At 38.8% G+C, this 12,720-nt stretch overlaps 1 protein-coding gene and 1 long non-coding RNA gene across 4 annotated transcripts in view; both read right to left on the bottom strand.

The window, feature by feature from the left end:
* The window catches only part of DGKZ (diacylglycerol kinase zeta), a 130,200-nt gene that overhangs the window by 78,317 nt on the left and 39,163 nt on the right, over nt 1–12,720 (bottom strand). The window lies entirely within an intron of this gene.
* LOC134487714 (uncharacterized) lies at nt 3,329–8,690 on the bottom strand. Of its 2 annotated transcripts, none has more exons than XR_010066880.1 (3): nt 8,416–8,690; nt 6,782–6,880; nt 3,329–3,768 (listed from the first exon to the last, which is right to left on the bottom strand). It is a non-coding gene; the product is annotated as an uncharacterized LOC134487714 (long non-coding RNA). The 2 variants fall into 2 exon arrangements; XR_010066881.1 differs by lacking the exon at nt 8,416–8,690 and adding an exon at nt 7,506–8,112.

Raw genomic sequence — 12,720 nt, 5'->3', positions numbered from 1 at the left:
TTTTCCCCAACTGAAGGATGATTATGCTGGGTAAACAGATCTGTGGTTGACTCATCAACATGCAAATTTCAGAAAGAGGTTTCCTGCGTAAAATAAAAGAGCAGGACTAAAAAAAGGCAATGGCTGCCTCTATCTATTAAACTCCAAAAAGTTATACTGGAATACATATTTTTTCTGATCAAAGTAAATTGCAAGAAGGACAATATAGAGGACGTGCATCATGGCTATCAGAAGTTTTAACTCACAAAACAACTAACTGAACCCATGATACAATAACATTTTTAGTATACATGAATGTCCTAAAGCAGTGGGATATGCAACTTTTTCTGTGCTAAGAGGCATACTTGGTCTTTAAGTAGTGTGCTTAAAGTAGCCACACTTCAAAAACACTGGAGGGACTAGGACAAAAACTGTAGAGTAATGTAATTTGATTTCATTTATATTTCATTATAATTAAACAGTTAGTAGAATTACTCTCATGTGTGGCATTTAATCATTTTCTTCTGTCATACTACAGTTTACTATAATGAGTTTAGGATGACTCTGGGGGCCTTTCTAAGGCTTCTCGGGGCTCCATATGACCCTGGGGCTTAAGTTATGTACCTAATGAAGGAACTAATAGATCACCACAAAATTAATTCATGAGTTATATAATTGGCAGTCTTGAGAAATAATTACGTTTAAATCCCTGTTAATAAGAAGCAAATCCAATAAGAAATCAATATATACAACACATATTCAAAAAGTTTGTTGAACTCTTCTTTATAAATTATCAATTTTGTAGCCAGTGGAAACTAGGTATCAACTAAATTTCTTTTATTAGATCATATGTTTTATTCAATTAGCCACATTTTAAGTTGATGCATATGTAATTCATTAAGTGATCACTGAACAAAAAGATGAAATCTGCAGTAATTATTCCCAGTCACATTTATCTGTATACTGTGATCATGTGGACTGTGCTCAAAGCAGTTTGTACAATAGTTTAATCACAATAATCATAATTATATTCCTACAGCAAATTAACTCAGTATTTTTTTTTAGATTTTTTTATCCTGCCTTTATAATTTTTATAAATAAACCAAGGCAGCGAACATACCTAATACTCCTCCCTCCTCCTATTTTCCTTACAACAACAACCCTGGGAGGTGAGTTGGGCTGAGAGAGAGTGGCCCAAGGTCACCCAGCTGGCTTTCATGCTGAAGGCGGGACTAGAACTCTCAGTCTCCTGGTTTCTAGCCAGATGCCTTAACCACTAGAACAAACTGGCTCTATTTTCTTGATAAATTTCCTGATTTCCCACATATACTAGAGTTCAAAGCTTATTATGATCTTATAAACATGCTATTATTAATCTGCAATCCACCACAAATTAAGAAAGCACAGTTCATGCATACATACTGTATATTATAGCACTCCAATCTATGTAGTCTTAATTTACCCCTGTAGTATTGCCAATACAGTTCTAGAGAAAGACAAAACAGAAATAATTTGCAAAAGTTGATGTATCAACCCACTTTTTCAACAGCCTTTCCTTTTAGAAGGAACTCTATTTGTTAAATTTTTATACCATCTTCCTCCAAAACGCTCATGGTGACATACACAATTTCTCCTTCTCCAATTTCCACTAAAAGAAAAGTTTCTCCCCAATGTACCTCCCAGGATTATTTTTGTCTGTACAGTGAAGGGAAGGAAGTTAAGAGAAAAAAGTGGGAGGAATAACAATTCCACAGAAAATGAATCCCCAAATTACAGCATTTTGTGGAAGAGAAAAGTAAATTGGAGATCTTTTTACCTGGTGCTACCATACAGCATCTTCATTCAGTTCCAGAATGCAAGTATCACAGCACAGCACCAAACCTGGGAGTTAATCAATTAGATATTAAAACAAGTGTTTGTTTGTTTTCTTAGCTCAGGGAAGAAACACTTTTCTTTAAAAATTCATTAATTCTTCAACTGCTCCTTAATCTTATTTAACCTGGAAGCTAAGTCCTTTTCCTAAAAAAAATCTGTAGTTTGGATAGAGACTGAAACTAAGTTCTCATCCCTTACAGCCCAAAGTTTCAGTTGGGCATGTTGGTGGGGGGGAATATGCACTGCACTTAACAAGTGATTCTGCAAATAGATACAAATTGGAAACAACTTCCCATACGTGAAGACTGAAGTGCCATTCTCAAAAAATGCATGGGTCCCACCCAGGACAACCAGATATTGACAGAGTACACGCTTTCAGACAAAGGTAAAACAACCATATATGGCTCACTTGTATCTGACTTCCTGCAGTCAAAGGTGCTGCAGTTGTTTTTGCCATACTCCGCATGCAAGTAACTACACTGCTACATTCATGAAAGAATTGGCCCTGTTTTAGAGCAGAAATAAGCACAAGACAATAGCTTCAAACAAGCTTGACTCAAAGGAGTTGTACCTTTTTTATGTAATAAAAGTTTTTCTAAGATTTAATATGTGTGTTCAGCAAATACATTTTAATTATATGTAACAGATGGAGAGGATTGTTCTGTGTTTTTATTAGCATACAGGACATGGGATAGCCAGTCACAGACTGTCTCTTTTTAATCCTTTCTCTCTTTCTTTTAAGAACTGCCCTACAAATTGAGTTTGTGCCGAACATTTGGGACATTTTCAAAGGCACATTTAAGCATGCAAATTATACTATGCAACATATTATCTGTTCCACTGAAGATTTTCTGTTTTGGGAATCATTATAAGTGATAGCCTAAACAAATAAAACTCTAAGGCAGCAATTCCATGCATGCTTATTTGGGAGTTAAGACCTACTCTTATTCCACTGTTTGATTCTCTGAATACTATTAAAATTAGACTTTAATACTGCACATTTAATACATCCAAATTAACTGATGACATGATCAGATGCTCAGTGTCCAAAGATAAAGAAAACATGCAAATTCCATCATAACCAAATGCATCCTTTCCTTTGTTTCTAACAGGCAGCAAGAAAAAGAGTTTTCAGGCAGTTAACCTAGGCATAGATCAAATATAACACATTTAGAATGATTTAGTCATTTCTTAATTGATTAAAGATTCCCTGCCTGATTAACAAGCAAGTAAACTTTAACAGTATTTGAACAAGTTCTTATAATATAAATAAATACTTGAAAAACTTGCAGTGGGTAACCATTTTAAACACCTTGAGAGTCATCCTCCATAAAGTGGGGGGGGGGAGGGAATAAGACCCCATATGCATGTCAAGTATGCTTCTTGCTTTGTAAATCAAGTATGTTTCTTGCTTTAGAATGACTGTTGTTGTTCACATGCAACTTTAATCAATAGATCAAGACTCATTCCACTAAGTTTAATCATTTATTTGAAAAATGTATGAGATGGTAATTCTAGCCATACAAATTCATTTGGTTTTATAAAACCCAGCCAATTACATTCAGCTTTGAATAGAAAAAGAAGTTTTTGTTCACTCTTGCTCAAACTGATCCCTTCAGATGTGTTGGACTACAAATGCTATTACTTTCAGCCATCTTGAGTAAGACCATTCTAGCTTAGCAACATAATGCCACACACTTAAATTATATTTAAGACAAGTGAGAAAGTTTTCCTTCTAAGACAGCTAAAAGACAAGCCTTGCTTGGTTCAACAGCATCATGTGCTATTCCCTGAACTATTAAGCTAGGAACAATTCAATATTTTCATTCTTGCACATCAAAGGCAGTCTTTGTGATCCTCAATACAGTCATTTGTTGTCCATGATGGTCCTGCCAGTGCTGCAATGAAGAGGAACTGAGCAAAGAAATAGGACCACAATCACATATATGTAAGTTGTAAAAAAAACCCAAACCCTGCTGTGCTACAATTCTCCCTGAGGGATGATGAAATATATTCTAGAACACAAGGAGTGTAATGGTTGCCTATCCTAGTAGACTCAGACTCACAAGCAGGTACTTAATGATATCTGATTTATTAAAAGAATAGTATGCAAATACAGAGAAAGCTGAGAATGAGTAAAAGCGCGCCAAATACAAACTAAAAACCCTCGCCTCAAACGTAATCCCTCCCCTTGCCCTGCCGTTGCAAACTCCCCCCCCCCCAGGTGCTGGTAACCGTTTGAACTGCCATCCTGGGAAAGTAACCTTGAACACATGAGATAACCCGAACACATTCCAACCCAGCAGCCAACAGATAACAACTCCCGGAGATGGAATCCACCGCCCTTCCCAGATGAAACACATATCAGTGAAATGACATGCGAAACGTTACGATGTACCAGCAACATTGGAACGGTGAACATGACAAGGAGGCTACAGGTTCTTTCCCACTGCTTTAAAATAATTTCTCCCTCCCCCAAACCAAAATTAGAATGTAATATGCTTCAGCATCTTTCTAGGCTTCAGCAAAATCCTAGCTATAACTTACAGCTGCTACTAGTGCAGGTACTACAGGGTTAACAACATTGACCCTAATAAGAGGGAGCTCCCAGGGTGGAAGCTAGCAAGTTCTCATTAACGGCTTCCTTTTTTAAATGAACTTCCCCTGAGAGCAAGGCTGAGTGTCAGGGTAGAGGCTAATGAATAAATGCTATAGAAGGTGCTGTGCTCTACAAAGGAATTAAACACTATCCCCTCCTCTCTTCCCAGGGATGCATCTGCAGGGATCTTCTCCCACAGGAATCATTCTGACAGTGACCTGACTCTATTAAATGAAAAAGAAACAAAGAAAGGGTGAGATTAGCTATGAATACTTGAAAGGAAACAAGATTAATGAAGTGAAATTAACAATGTAATGCATATGAACTCACACACTCTCCCTCTGCTGCCTCATAGCCAGACTGTTGAGGCAACAACATCGCTTACCGGAACATTGGGTTGTTGGAGGGTTATCACTTTTGATATGAAAATAAAGCCTAACCTCTCAAAAAGATCCATTCAGCTGAAACAGAACAGAGGATCACTTCCCCCTAGTGTTTAAAATTCAGCATTACACCTCCGACACTATTTCTTGAGGCCAAAATAAGAGTGATAACTCACCCGATATCCTCCAGATGTATTGGGACTACAAATCACAACATATCATTAGGGTTCTGTAGGATTGATTCTGTTTTTCTGTTCTAAACACTGATGAAACTGCAGTTCAAACTTTCATATGACTTTCCCCCAGCAACTTCATAACACATTTAAAAAGTGGGGCATAGAACAAACACATGCAGCATCATGTAATCCAAAGGTCACTAAAACAGAGCTGTGTCCACCAGCACAACTGATTGAGTTGCTGCTGTCAGAAAGCACAGAATTATGCTATCAGAGAAAAGGTGATCCAGAGGGATGTTATGATCCACAGTATTAAAAAAAGTCCAACGAGATGTATAATAACTAATATTCCCCTGTGCCCATTTCCTGGCATAAACACAGACCTGTTTCCATCCTGAACCTTGTCTGGAAAGCAGATTGGAACAGATCTAAAGCACTGGTTTCCTTTGAGGCTGCCAGAAGCTGAGATACTAATTCTTTTTCCATCATCATACTCAAGAAATGAATGTTTGACATTGGCAATAGATATCTTCATCAGAGATCTAGTTTTGTTTTTCAGTTCATATTTTACCACTGGGTTTTAAAAAAGCAGGATTTGCGGTTTTTGTCAGAGAAGCAGGAGCAAATTTTGAGAAATACGCTGTAAACTTCAGTTTGCAATAGTTTGACTATATTCTCACCCTGTATATTTTACAGAAGCTGAAAAGTAAGATAGTATGTCCACATCATGTCTAATCTGCATCCATTCTTTGGCTTGGTCATGCTATGGCATATCTGAATGAATGTGATTTAATCTACAAAACACAATGTACACTGATCAGAGTGGACTTTCTAGGATTCAGTCATCTGAACATCTATGAAAATATCTCTTTTCCACTTGAAAAAGCCGTACTTGCTAGCATTCTGATGATTCTAGGGTAGCAAAGAAGGAGTGTATAGTTGCTACTGTTATATCCACAGGAAAAAAGTATTTTAACAATGCCATAGCACTGTTTGGGTTCTGCTTATGGCAAAACTTCTGCCATTCACACCCTAGTAATTGACTCAGCTGTTTCACTGTTTTATTGACCAAGTCCAAGTCAATAGAAGGTTGGGATGGAGAAAATGACTGGCTTCAAGCAATCCAATGAGTACATTTCTATGACTAACTATGCCTTGAACCTTGATCACTCTGGTTCAAGTCAACCCATAGCCATTTTCCTCAGCAGAGCAGCAGGAAAATCTTGATCACCACAACATACTACACCAGCTCTTTCTCTGTCCTCTCCTAGGTTGCTCCAAGAAACATCCAACTTTCACATAAGAAAAAAGTCCTAAATAATAAAGTCCACTGCCAGTCAGTAAAGCTAATATAAAACTTAATGATTATTAATGAACTTAATGGACAATATCAATTTAAAAATCAATTATAGTAAATTAATCAAAATAATTAAGCATTCTACCAATAAAATATCCCTAACAATCAATTAATCAAGAATGCAGACATAATTCCACACACAAATTTTTAAAAATGTGTGTGTAAGGGTGCATACACAAGCACACAAACTTCAGATCTGCATTTGTAACTCTGGCACTGAATGCTGTTGTCCGACACAAAAGCTAGCGACACATGCAGACTCCATAAATAGCCTTTGGATCCAAGCCCTCAATTAGTGCAAGCTCTAAAGGGGTGCAGTGTGAATTGAAAACAAAAGCTTGGTTCAGCAGTAGATGGAGCTACAGATATCAGCATTACAGAGCTTGGGCAAGCTATTAAAAATACCACGTACTTATATATTGCTGGCCTGTGCTTTATCCTGTGGACTCCCCAGTGGCCAGGTTGGCTGCCCTGATGGCAAGGCAGGACATCCCTGTGAGACAGATGGAGTCTGGGAATACAAAGAGATAAGTCAGCTCATCCGAGTCATGTCTCTCATTACGACACATAGTTTTCTTTGAGTGCATGCATGCCCGCACACAAACACACACACACACAATACAGAAGGACTACCAAATCAGCACACTATTCTCTTTCTCCATTCTGAATTAAGACCAGTTGTTCCCTTCTCCAAATACTCCCAAATAAGCAATTTTCACACAACTGCCACCTCAACCAGGAGTGACCAACTCCAGAGGGGATGGGGCTACAACTCAACTGCTAACTTTCTGAAGTTCCAAAAGAGGCCATCTGCTGATGCAACATATGGTCTTTTAATCTTGTTGCACTGAGAGAGTTCAGGATGGGTCAGGGAGCAGGAAGCCCCGTCTGAATCATTATCTTGGGATGCCAGAGGCCATATGGTACACTGTCTTGTGAGGCTAGGCCAGGGGGGAGTAGGAATCTACATGTGGCTGGGGGCTGCCAACGTGTGATTTCACCAAAGAAAACTCAAATTAGTTTAGATATTCAAGAGATAACAGAACCTCCCAATTGGACTAAAGGCAAAGAAGAGCAGAATGGTTAAGATGAAGGAAAACAAGGGAAAAGGTGGTCCATGGCTAGTTCTGTCTCACCCACTGTTGATTTCAGTCCCACCCACACCTAGCGCACAGCCTCAATGGATTATCGCCCAAAGATATATGGCTGATATAAAAAGCCCCCCCTCCCCCCAGCCTATCTAGTTCAATGCTTTGTCTTACACAGTGGCCAACCACGATACCTCTGAATTCGGAACACTGATAATCTTATCCTACTTGAATTTTAAAGCTACATAAGCTTATGATATCCTGTGGCAGCAATTTCCCTATGCACTCTTAAGAAATGCTGCCTTTTATCTATATCTGTGGTTTTTTGCTACATGACCATACAGTTAAGACTCTAACGGAAGAATTTATAGCAGAACAATAATAAATATCCAAAAATACTATGCAAATGAATGGGATTGGATTCAAATTTCTTGTTTACATACAATTGGATTACAAACTCTGCATAACAAATCTCAGATAGAAAGCTTTAGACTAATTAACCATACAACCCTGAATGTTTTAACCCCAATGATGCACTGAAACTTGTACTTTCAAAAATTGTATAGAAAGTACTTGATGGGAAGTGGTATTTTTTCTTGCTACACAAAGAATAGATTTCCTCTTCTAAGCTGTTGTCTGATGAGCTGTGTGCATCATATTTAAAGACTGTATTTTTCCTCCATATCTATTGCTATGACACAATGACTATAACATGAACAATTAATCTACGATTGATTTAATCAGCCAGTATCCTAATTTAGCTGTTGAAACAATCCACAAAGAACTCCAATGATTTCCCTTTGGGAAAGAATTCCAGCTGTTTTCTAAGAACCCCAAAGACAACATAGAATGTGGCAGCAGTTAATAAGTCAATAGGAATAAATGGAAGATGCTTTTCTCACCACCAGGTGGAGGCAGTTCCCTACTGAACCGATGTTACTGAAAAAGTAACATCTACCAGTGGCTCTGTTGACACACTTGAAACCTCTTTTAGCCTGTGCGTGTGACCCAGATACTTCAGAAAAGAGCCCAGAGAGGAGTCAGGTAGCAGCTCTAACAGGAGATGGTGAACTACCCTCCCCTGCTCTGATCATTACACCAGCTCCAGCGCACACATCATTTCTGGCACAGATACTGATTTGTAATTCAAATACACTGGGACAAGCTTGGCATCCACTGTACGAAGTGACCCTGAAGCATTGCTTAACTGGAGCTTCTGAAAACAAAACAAAACTAGAGAGATTGCTTTTGATCAGCAAAGAAGTTCGATCTCTAGCATATATACAGATAACTCTAGTTAAGACAACAAATAGACTTTAATCCTGGTGATGCACTAAAACTTGGCATGAGATGGCAAACTCTTCTAGCCACCATTCCTTTTTATGGCCCTTATAGATAGTCCAATATTGTGCTGCAACCCTACAGTTTTCTGATGATTAACTATGGTAATAAGGTACATAAAACCTTCGGATACAATCTGCATTATTTAAAGCAGCAATACAGACTGCCAAAAACGTGCTGCACCCATTTATGTGATATCATGCTAGCCTTGCCCTGTCTCCCTGTGGTCAGTGGTTGCTGATTTTGTTTTTAAATGTAGCCTCCAGTGCAAAAAGATTGCTTACCAAGGGGAGACCTACATTTACTCTACATCCCTGCTCTACATCCCTACAAAGAATCACCTCAAAATCCAACCGGCCCATTTTCAAAGATACCCAACTCCACCGAAGAACAAGTCCTGGGTTGAGAATTTCTCCACGGAGGTGCCAGCTGCATTGTTGGAACTCTAAGGTATGTCTCTCATTGAGCTAATAAATATATCACCCTCTGTCAACTATACAGTTCTATTAAACCAAAAGAAAAAAGCAAACTTTAGCAGAGGAAAGATCCTAAGATAAGGCAATCTTCAATGAGCTGAAAAACCTATACAGAAGGGATTCGGGTGTCTGTAGCCCCCTCTGTGGTGACGACTGAGGAAGGCAATGGCAAGCCACCCCGCGCTATAGTCTGCCCAGAAAACGTCGCAAAAGCGGCGTCCCCCCAAAGGGTCAGGCATGACTCGGTGCTGGCACAGGGGCCTTTCACCTTCACAGCCTCCTCTGACTCCAGAGCTGTATTGGGCTATTTGAACTCTCAGGAAACAAAATCATCAGAGTGAAACAAGAGGCATAATAAACTCTAAGGATGTCAACTAGCTTCATATATTATTTTGCAATAAGGTAATGGAGCAATGGCCTCAACAATCACAAGCAATACTAACAGGATGGAGAAACTTAAAAGCCAAAAGAAACAGGCTAGCAAGAAAAGGGCCCTACCAGGGCTTAGCATGTATGAATCCAAGCAAACTTAAAGTGCAAAACAGCAAGCTGTTCACAGCCTATTCCTGCATGCAATGTGTGTGAGTGAACTTGCTCAGTTTTTGGTTTCCAGTTCAGAACACCACAACCAAGAGCAAACCTTATTGTCATTCTGGTGGTGATTGATTCAAGTGTTCTGCTGTTCTTCTCTGCATTGCAACCCTTTGCTGTCCTTCCAAACTCCATTGTGGTTTTGGGCTAGACACCTGAAGCTTTCTTCACTTGCACACCAAGATAAAGTCTCCAAGCTTAGAGAACCCTATTCTAACTGATACCTGTGAGGTGACATCATGACGGACCTCCAAGTGTGTTCTGAAAGCCCTTGTTCATTCTGATCTATTACTGAGTCAGAACTTTATGGGATACCTTTGGGCGGACAGTCTTTCCTGATTCCCAGGACTATTTTCAAATTTTACCTTTGGCTACCAGCTGCATTGTTGAGAAGGTTTAAAGTTACAATGTCAGGAACTCCGACCTATGGTTATACCTGAATGTGCCCTATACGGAACCTTTGTGGATTAAATTTCACACAAACAGAATGGTTGAGTTCACACAATACGCTTAACCAAATCAGTGATAACTTTGGCTGGGATGTTTTCTTTTTGTGTGTGTGGCTTAGCATATTAACTAGTGGTTTGATGTACTGCGCAAACTGAGGAAATCAGTTAATCCAGAATCCAGAACAAGCTTGTTACATGAACACAGCCACTATGCATGTATTTATTTTTCTCCTTTTGTGGAGAAGGAAGAAAATAATTTAGATACCTTTCTTTAAGGTAATTCTGAAACAGAACTGTCATCATATTTTCCAGTATCCAGACTACAACGATCTGTCTACTTCAAAAGACTTTCCTGCCATATGTGGGAAAAGTAATTCCCTGGGGTGCAGAACACAGCTATCAGAGACCATGCATAATACTAATGTGGACTGAGGGATCCCAGTCGCACTGCACTTTCCTTTCAATGAACCTTCTAAAGTCTGAACACTCTGTAAACACCCGAAGATTCACATAGATGTAAAAATAAGCAGTCTGACTTCACCTTGTGCATTGATACTATTTGATGCAAGGCTGAGGAGTCAATTACGTATTCTGACATGCTCATGTCTGATTATACAGAGAAAGCCAATGTATATTATTTTGTGGAGAGCAATAATTCTGAATTCAGTTTTCATAACATGGTGATGACAAGGAAGAAGGAAAAACGGGATGCTTAACATCTTTCAAAATCTTACCATTTGGGTTCCAGCAAGGGCCATAACCAATACTGGCTATTTCAAAAGGGCTCTGCATTTGATCAGACAAATACTCTATGGAAAGGCAAAATCCTGGACAGTACCACTCCCCTCTAGCTGAACCCTGGACCCTCTGCTCATAAATAAAAATGAACGTTGTTCGTTTTTAGGATGAAGAATCAAGGCAAAACATGGTACAGTGAACAAAAAGGTTTCCGTAGAGATCACCAATTACCTAACAGTGTTTGTCTTTATACAGTCTGCATTTGCTCTGCTCTAGCTGAACATTTTTTGTTTAGTGTTCCTTGTTTTGCCTTGGTTGTTCATCCCCAAAATGAGTACTTGGCCTTATGTTCCAAATGGAGGCACCGTGATGCTCTGGTTAAGGTGTTGGAAACCTGGGAAACCCATATTCGAGCCCACCCCAGCCATAAAAGCTCACTAGGCCACTCTTTCTCTGCTCAACCCATATCACAGAATTGTTGTTATAGAGAAAAATAGGAAGAGGAATGCTACACAGCTTACTTTGCGCTCTTGAACAAAAGCTGGGATCAAAGCTGACAAATAAATGTTTAAAAGAATTCCTTAGGGACAATTGGGCAATTTCCTGGGCTCTGATTAAACAAATCATTTAACATTCTACTAGACATATATTAAAATCTGCATTTATATAAAATCAAAGTGGCTACACATTTTAGTATAAATATTGATCCATGATACTATGTATTTATTCATTCTGGCTAGCACATGGTCATATTGCCTTCCTTAAAAAATTGTTTTTGTTCTTTGTATTACCTTTAGTATCTGCAGTTGCCTCACTCCAACACCAAACAATATTTTGCCCTTGCACATAGGAATAAGCCTCTTCCCTGAAAAGTTCTGAAAAACATGCTCCTATAATTCTATAGTCCATAAGAATTCTTATTTCTGCAACTTTGTATAGGAATAATTTGTGGTAAAGAAATCTATGTACCCTATGTACCCTTAACAGAGAGGAGATTTTCTGGGGGGGAAAAGGACATGTGAAATTATTTTTCCTCTGGGGGAAAAAAAAGGACCAGCATTTTATACCTAAGAGTCATCAAGGACAGCCGACTTTCTGAAAAATTTCTGAAAGTTTTACAGCCCCTTTCAAAGTTCACCTCTCCCTTTCTGGAATGTGGTCACATGGAGCTGATTCACAACAGCTGGGATATACACACAACTGGTGGAAGCTTTTTCTTTGGGAAGGAAACAACCGTATTCCACCTGTTTTTCCAGGACAACTGTGAATAACGTAAGTCCACAACGGATTCTGGAGTGGAAAACAATGACTACATAGAGAACCACGTCAGCAGTATAAGTTTACTGACAGCAGTTAGATAGATCTATTGCCCAAATAGCCACACTATACTAAAGAATCTGTTGATTCACCATAACGCACATTAAACAAACAGATTGGTATTGTTTCTTCATATTTCATCTTGCTTCCAAATAATTTGGAATCATGAGGCAAAACATGAAAAAGGTGAAGGAGAAAAGAATATGGAATTGAGCTGTTTAGAGTACTAAACTCAAGTACATTTAAATTTGCCTTGTGTTACCTCTGATTTTTGATGGTTCACTAGACACTGCCCTATTTATTTATTTATTTGATTTCTATAGCCGCCCATCTCAGCGAGTGACTCAGGGC

This window comes from Candoia aspera, chromosome 1, assembly GCF_035149785.1.
Source record: "Candoia aspera isolate rCanAsp1 chromosome 1, rCanAsp1.hap2, whole genome shotgun sequence".
In the NCBI taxonomy this organism is placed as follows: Eukaryota; Metazoa; Chordata; class Lepidosauria; order Squamata; family Boidae; genus Candoia; species Candoia aspera.
Note: the sequence above shows the minus strand (reverse complement) of the source record. Positions and strands in the feature narration are given on the sequence as shown.